The sequence below is a fragment of the Oryzias melastigma genome, unplaced genomic scaffold, assembly GCF_002922805.2.
Source record: "Oryzias melastigma strain HK-1 unplaced genomic scaffold, ASM292280v2 sc00606, whole genome shotgun sequence".
Taxonomy (NCBI): domain Eukaryota; kingdom Metazoa; phylum Chordata; class Actinopteri; order Beloniformes; family Adrianichthyidae; genus Oryzias; species Oryzias melastigma.
The window spans coordinates 3,318-11,612 of NW_023417198.1; the positions used below are offsets into that span (position 1 = coordinate 3,318).

Consider the following 8,295-nt stretch of genomic DNA (forward strand, 5'->3'; position numbering starts at 1 on the left):
AAGAGGGGATCGAGTTGGATTACGGAGGCGAGCGCCTCTTTGTGATGCTGCGTTCAGGTCGGCTGTGTTTTTGATTATGTGCAAAGCTGCTCTATCTGTGTGCGAAATGGTCCTCCTTTGTCTGAGGGCTGTGTCAACACAGGAGCTTTGGTATATGAAGGTTCGTGTTGACTTTTCAAAGCATGGATGTGAGAGGGAATATAGAAAGAGTTCATGCACAGGTGGGCCCTGGTTCAAGGCAAATTATCCAGCAGAGGAAGAGGCGATGTTATTTTGGGAAGGATGCAGAATACTTATGTGATAAAAGCAGAGGCGCCTCATTCATTAAAGCCTTAGTCACGAGCAATCGTTCGGGGGTTGACCCATATGGGTTTTAGGTTGGCCGTGGAGGGTCATAAAGGAGCAGCCGCATCTTCAGGGGACAGCAGGTGGGTCTTGAAGCCTTTTCAAGAGAATCTGGCTACAGAGAAAAAATATGGTGCCCGAAAATTAATAGCCCGAAATCCTTGCTGGAGCTGGCCGCAACAAAGATATCATTTTAAGATTTCCCTTTTGGCATTTTTTCTCTCTTATTGACCCTTTTTGCCTTTTTTTTCCCTCTGTCACAGAGAAAAAAAAAACGGCATTTTAGCGGCTCTGATCAGCTGATTCACGGAGAAAAAAAACAGTTACAGTTTATTCTCATTCAAATGCGTAAAAGCTAATAGTTCTGAAAAGAAAATATCATTTTAAAAGGGTTTTCTAAAGTTTAGGACATTTCTGCTTACGCTACCAGCGAGAGTTACGATTTCCCACTTCCGGCTATACATTATTTCTGGCGCCGCCAGAGGCCCCTCCAAAGGTTTGCCTATTTTTCCTCCTCAGACAGTCAGTTTCCACCTGTAAGACCTTACAACAGCCCAACAGCAAGTCATAAATATAAATATATGCTCAAAGCGTTTAAAACTATCGATTGTCCTGAATAATAGACATTCATATACATTATGTCGCGTTTTTATTCCAGTAAATCTGAAGAATACTAATATCAAGTACATTTGCAGCTGGTTTAGCCAATTGAGCTTCAGTCAATCGAGTTATTCCTTTTAAAGTCATCGATTTCATCATAATCAAGATATTGAACCACACAAACATGCATCAAAGCAAAAACATTGAAAAGACAAAAACGAAACTTCTCCTTAATCGAGAAAAAACTTTATAAAAGGCCATATTAGTCGAAGTGAATTTATTGGACAGAATTTGCAGATTTTGGGTGGTACTTTAAATAACAATCATTCACCATAAAAAACAGTATTAGGAAAAGAATAAAACTTGACAGGACTGAAAACAGATCCAGGATTCATCCATGGTTGGTTCACAACATCATTGGCAAGCTCCTCTGGCCATTAAAGCTACACTCGATCATCTTTTGATCTGTTGTGAAAGTGTTCTTTTAATTATGATTATGCCACTTTCAGCCAAAATCAAGCAACTTGTGTTGTTTTCTTGGACGTAGTCTGCAGAAACTAGAAATTTGCCTATCGGAGAAAGTCTTTAAAGAGTTGATCCTCAAAATCTAATTGCAAGTCATTAACCAACTTTCTTCAGATTTATCCTGTGAGAAATATCCTCTTTCTTTAACATCCTCTCTTTGGTTTACTTGTTCACATGTGAGCAAACCCAGATCCGTGTTTTCGTGTAGACCACTGCTCGCTTGTTTGGTCCAGTCAAGGTGAGCTTTCACACCTGCCCAAACAAAACTGTAAAATCCGACAAATCTAAGTGTGGTCCGAACCGAGCAGCTACAATTTAAATTCTTCTTTGAGAGATGTTTCAACCCAAACCCGGGACTTAACCTTTAGAAGGTAATCAGTGTTATCTTCATCTGGACTGCACAGCTGGAACTCCTCTGCACACAGCCACAGCCTGGCTGCAGAAACACAAAGCATGGAAGCTTAAACAACGGCACAAAGTCAAAATCTTTTTTTTTTGGGGGGTAAAAAGAGTTGTTTTTATAAGCAAATATTTCTCGATTTAACAGTTAAGTAAAAGGACAAACCCATGTATCTAAAAAAAATAAAAATCGAATGTTTAATGTTAAGTAGACAACAAACGACCTTCCTTTTCACCGTGTGTTAATGTTTAATCTGACAGGATAAAGAAGAATTGGAAGCTGTCATGAAGGAAGCCAGAGCGGTTTTGCCTCCCTGGTTGGAATGTGAGCTTTTGAATTCAACGGCAGTGTTAGCCTGAGGTTGGGATGCCAAAGCAAATCACAAAAACATTGTTCTTTTCTTGTATTGATCCCACCACACATCTTGTATAGCTTATAGTGAACTATTTTTTGCCCGAATAATGGCAGAGCAAAATGTGGTTAGAAGGGTTTAAAGCTGGTACTTATGCAAGATGTCATCAAAATAACTTAAGTATTAAGCAATATATGACTGTTTCTATGTTTTTTGTTCACAACGAGGCTATTTTACTCTTTTACTACCGTGTATATTCAAATATCAACAATATTTGACCTTTAATTGCTACATCTTTGAGGGTTTTTTCATGAGCTCTGGCCTCACTTTAGGGAGGTGTTTCCCTGGCCTGAAACTGCCCGCTGAGTGGCATCTTTCATCAAAGTGTGCCCACACTCCTCACCGGTGAGTTTATGTGGTTTGATTTGTGGTGTGCCGCCCATATTTTTACAGGTGCCGGTGTTGTTGAAGCAGGAGCCCGATTCCAAACACAAGGCCACGCTTGTCCAAAACTTCCTCTAGTGAACCAGCAGAGCAAGAGAGGCTATGATCTTGTTTAGGAAAATATCTACCTTTTTTAAAAATCAAAAAGAAATGTATTTTTGTTCAGATTTGAAGAATACTTTTATGATATGACCGGGTGAGTGAATTCCAAGTCAGATGTTCCGAGGGACATTGTGACGGGGGATAATGGACTGGGGGCTGACGTAAGCTTTGATGGGGTCTCCGGGTATAGAGAGTCCATCATGCAGAACCATGTCCAATTGCAAAGCAGAGACCTGTTCACTACCACCAACTTCATGGGGGTGAGGGGTGGGAAGAGCGCAGATTTATGGGGAACTTTCTGCAGCTTGCTTACTGCTCTGCACCCCTCTTTTTCCACTCTGCTGTGCCTGCACTGTCACAGAACGGTGTAACATTTCCCTCCTCAGGTATGCCTCCATGAAGCTGGACTGGAGTCTGCATTCTGTCAATGGGAGATGATGAACTTGAAATAGAATCCTGTAGAAGTTAGAAGGGATACTCTGTTGTTTTAAGTTTTTAAAATACTAGTAAATGCATGTAAATTAGAGAATTATCCAACTTTTTTTCCTGCAACCTGATTATGTATTTCTATAGTTATTAAAGATAGCATAATTCATCTCTCTACAGCAAAAACTGCATTAACTGTTGAGCTTTTAGATTCAGTCAGAGGAAAATTGTGTTTTTAATTTTAAAGAAAATGAAGGGTGTTTTCAGACTGGACACATTTGGTTCACTTAAAGTGAAACCAGAGTTAGAAATCTGGAACAAGCAAACTCTAGTCTGGGAACCGCTCTCAGACCCATCTATCGAGGTGGTCTCGGTTCGTTTCCAATCAGTTTGCGCTCCAGTTCCTCAGTCTGAACACGATCCGTTCCGAAAGCGAAATAACTGAACCAAAACAGCCACCGTAGCCGGTCATTAATTCAATTCAATTTTATTTACATAGCCCAATAAACAATTCTCTCATTGGGCTTCATAGAGAAATAGAAGGTCAGTCATAAATTAAACTGGTTATCCCACCCTCAGACCCTTCCTCCCAGTAATAGACAACTCCTAAAAACAAAAAATTGGACAAGCGTGGAGGACTGATGCAACAACTCATTAAAATGTGTTCAGTTGAATTCAGGCTCATTAAAACAGTCTTTAACGTGATACACATTGCTTTTTCCAACTGTTTTTATGTCATAAACACTATACTTCGTAGCCATGGCGTCCCTGGTAGCCGCCTTGCAGCATTCCTGTAACAAAGTAGCAATAAAACTTGTTGAACCTCATTTAAAATTGATCAGCGTAATAAGAACTTTGAATAAGTGAACAGTCCTAGTAAGGATTTTCAAACCGCAGCGCCTCCATTTTCTCTCGTTTCTTTACCTCGCCCCTTTAACTGCTGGCCAATGACTGAAGAGATCTTTAGTCACGTGGTTTTGTTTACAAGCTTTGGTCCGGAACAGAAATCTCCGGTAGATCCCTGTCCGAATACAGACCAAATGCAAGGTTTAGGACTTGTTTCAGGAGAACAAATCATTTTTCCAACGTAAATACACAAGTTTAAAATTGCATTTCTGAGTTTTTCTTTATTCAAATTGTTGTGAATCAGTTAATAAAATAAAAAAATTGCTTCCTACTCCGAGCTCTCAGATACGCCGAGGGGACGACGTAGCTCCGCCCTAACAGTCCCGCCCACAACTCAAATTCTGATGAACTCCTGTCGCTCTGGAGAAACTATGTTGTATAAAATGACACAGGTAATTTGAATCAGGCTGAATAATTATTAATCATTGGGAATACTTTTAGATTACATCAAAATATGATTAGAGTGAGACTTTGATACAGATGCAGAACTTGAAGAAATTTCAACACCTCCATATATGTTTGGATGATTTTGAGGTGTTAGTTGCCTTTTCAGTTTGGTTATACTGTTGCCCCTGAATCTGTACAAATCACGCTGTGATAGTGAGTCAAAGAGGAAGGTGGATTTAGTGTTGTGTGTCCTAAAATTCAGACACAAGTCATCTGATCAGTCTTTCATCTGGTCAGCAGTGATCAACAGTGTGCAGCTTGGGTCAAAGGGGAAAGTTCAAAAACTTTCACCCGAGCAAAGACATTTCCAACCATCACGCAAGATAAAACACCGAGTACCAGCAGCTATACTTACAAATATATACTTTACATGTAAAAAATGAATAAAATAAGCTGCTTTTCATGTAAATGTGTTCTGTTTGTGGCCGTTTAGAAACATGTTAATGAGCATTTGAGACATATTTGTACATAAATATGTATTTTAATTATGAAAGTGGGCAAATACAGAACTAAGATGTGCTCTATAGTTAGATTCAAACTTTTTTTTAGATGTCTGAGGGTTAAATAAACTAAAAATAATATAAAACTGTTATAATAAATTTCAATTTGGGTTTTTTAATCCACACTTTGCCTAATTCTGTTTTTTTTTTTGTTAGAGAACTGATGTCCTCAATAAAATAATGAATCTAAATATACATACTTTTATGCATAAGGCAAAAACTTGACATCTTAATCAAAGGGTTTGTCTAATTTCTTGTAAAATTATATCTATTACACTTGATATGGAAGACAAACTAAGAAATTATTAATTTTGGTTATAATAAAACCATAACATGCTTAGTTAGCAGATTTATTTCTCATTTCAAGGGAAAATATATGATATGGTTTAATAATGTTGTAATATCACAGTTGATATTAACTAATATCCCACTGTTTGCTGCTAGTGTGTATTTGTTTGATCTAATAAAATATCACCCAAATTCTCAAGTTGCCTTTGATGCAAACATGATTTAAACCACTTCTGATCCAAACTTTCTTTAATTTAGCATCTTCTTGAAAGCAAAAAAGAAAAAATTAGGAATTTATTTTTTTGTTTTATTTGTTTATTTCATTTTACAGAAATAAATAACTTCATTTTCTTGAATTTGGTGAAAATGAAAGGGGAGAAAAAGAAGAAAACTTATTATCTCTGCCCTATTTAACAAAAAAAAGCAAACTATTTTAACCAAATATATAAAAATACAAAATAAATACATGAAATGGTTGGCAAAAGCAACCAAAACTAACCAATAAAAAGAAAAACATTGGAATAATTGGAATAAATAGTAGTATTTTTAAAGATACTTCATGGCTGTAATGCAGTAATATTATAACATTTTGCAGATAATTCTGTTTCCTTCAAGTCTAGTTTGTTTTAAGCTACAGTAAAAGTAGGGATATTTATTAAAATGAAATGTCTTTAAATCAGAGTCAAGATAAATGTTAATTTTTAGTAGAAAGCATCAATTCAATGCAGATATTTACAAAGTTGTTCATGAATAAATCCACTTCTAACTTTGCTCCAGAAGAGAATTTGATTCATTATTTTTGGAACTATCAAGGGAAGACAGATGAAGTAGTCGATGATGACCAACAACTCGCTCTAGACAACATAAAAAAACAGCCAAAGTTAATCTTATTTGAGCTCGTCTAGCATCAGTTTCATGATTCCCAGCGGCACATGAACTCTCCAAGCTTAAGCACAGGATGTGGGATTAAAAAGTGGAAAAAGAATACCTTTATTTTAGAGACATTGGACCTATAGGAATGTAGACCAGAGAGAGTCTACGTCTTGTGTGCCATGCCATCTCTCTTGTCATTTCCTGATCACTTTCCTTTTCTCCTCACCCCGTCTGCCCTCTTTTGTTTTGACTCTTTGTCTCTGTCTGTCCTCACAGATAAGTGGCCATCCCTCACCTTTCACATGATGTCACATGTTTGCAATCAGAGTGGGCCTTTGCAGACAAATTAGGGCAGTTAACGTCCACCGGAGATCAGTGCAGAGGCGGGGAAGCTGTTGCTAAACGTCACCAGATGCGGCCTGAAGTGGATCGGCTCACTTTTGCTCAGAACCTTACAGTGTCCTTGAATAAAGATCTCAGAAAGAGGCTCGCGGCCAAAGAAAAGAGACACATTCTTACTAAATTGATGTTTTTATGGCTAAAATAATACTGCAGGTGCTGTTCAGTTTGAGCAAATGTGTTTGTAGTAATGTCAAATTTTAATTTTAAGCTCTTTAAGAATATTATTTTAATACATTTAGCACAGTTTTTTTAAACCTTGAATACACTTTTATCTTTATTTTATCACGGAAAAATGCAAACTTATTTGTTCATTGCAAATAAATTAATATTTATTATTTAATTAATATTTAACAAATATTAAATAAATGAACATTTTAGGTACAGTTGTTGCTCTCATTGCTTTCTATGGCTGAAAAAAATCTTTATTGACGGAAATGTCCACATTTAATAAAGAAAATATGAAAATATGATTGTGTAAATTAGTATTTAGAGAGTGTACTCTCTGAATACTGGAAGGGTGGTAAATGATACCAGCAGAGTGGACCTGTATGCACAATAATCTGAAGGGCTCAATATGATTTTCTTAATTTTTACAAGACTTAAAGAAGCTTTTATGGATGATATCTTAATCGTTGTAAATAATGTCACCAATATTGATTTAAAAAATGTTTTTGCAAGCTCTGAAGGAAGCATTGTGGTGGTTAAAAATGTTGAAAATGCCAACAAAATGTAAAATTTTAGGTAAAAAAATGTATATTTAGCTAATTATTTTAATTTTAGACAAAACAAAAAAATCTAAATAAAGTTTAATCATGTCTAAAGAGAAGCTGCTGTGTTGTTATGTAGAAATTTTCCCAAAAAATGGGGAAACAAAAGTGAAAAAAATAATTGTAATATTTTCTGTTTTTTAAGCTGTTGCACATGAACGTATGGTTTCATGTGAGCTCCATCTCAGTAAATGTTATGCAGTTTGGCTGATGATTGAAATAGTACTTCTAAAGCCTATCTGTGTGCGAACCCAACTTTACTGCGGACCAGCCACCTCTCTGTGACCACAGACCACAAACCACAGGCCAATCCGTGTGTGAAAATGAAGTCTCATGCTCCCTAAACGGCTTTCAGACCGTTTGAGTCGGATGAATTCTGACGTTGTCGCGTACTAATATACTTTATCTGTCAAGAGGAAAACAAGTCGACGAATTGAAGAATACTTTTGAAGTATATTAACTTTCAAAATGTTATTTTTGAACATTTTTACTGTAGACTTGAGGTCTGATCATCTGAATGTGTTAAACACATAGAGTACTTTATTTAGTAGTACTATTTATGAATAAATTAGCATATTAGCATAAAGAAAATTTTAAATAATTTGAAATTACTCCAGATTGTAGCTAAATGATAAATTCCTTTTATGTTTTATGATGGTGTGTCACAGAAACCCAACTGGGTTTATTCAAGTTGGTCATACACCTCTGTTAAAATAAATAAATAAATAGAAATAAAATATAGTAAGGAAACAAATAGTGAATTTGCGATAAAGAGCGACGGTAGTTGAAAGAACGTGAACACGGGAGCTAAAGGGTTAAAGCAGACATGTCCAAAGTCTGGCCCCTGGGCCAAATCCAACCCATGTTTAAATATGAAACCACCCGCTGGCTCCTTTTATAAAATCAATAATATGCAGC

The 8,295-nt window shown here is 36.5% G+C and overlaps 1 long non-coding RNA gene across 1 annotated transcript; it reads left to right on the forward strand.

Moving 5' to 3' along the window:
* The first annotated feature begins 851 nt into the window (after window positions 1-851).
* On the forward strand, window positions 852-7,277 carry LOC112141429. Its single transcript, XR_002918395.2, has 3 exons — window positions 852-2,230; window positions 2,555-2,627; window positions 6,485-7,277. It is a non-coding gene; the product is annotated as an uncharacterized LOC112141429 (long non-coding RNA).
* The last annotated feature ends 1,018 nt before the right edge of the window (window positions 7,278-8,295 follow it).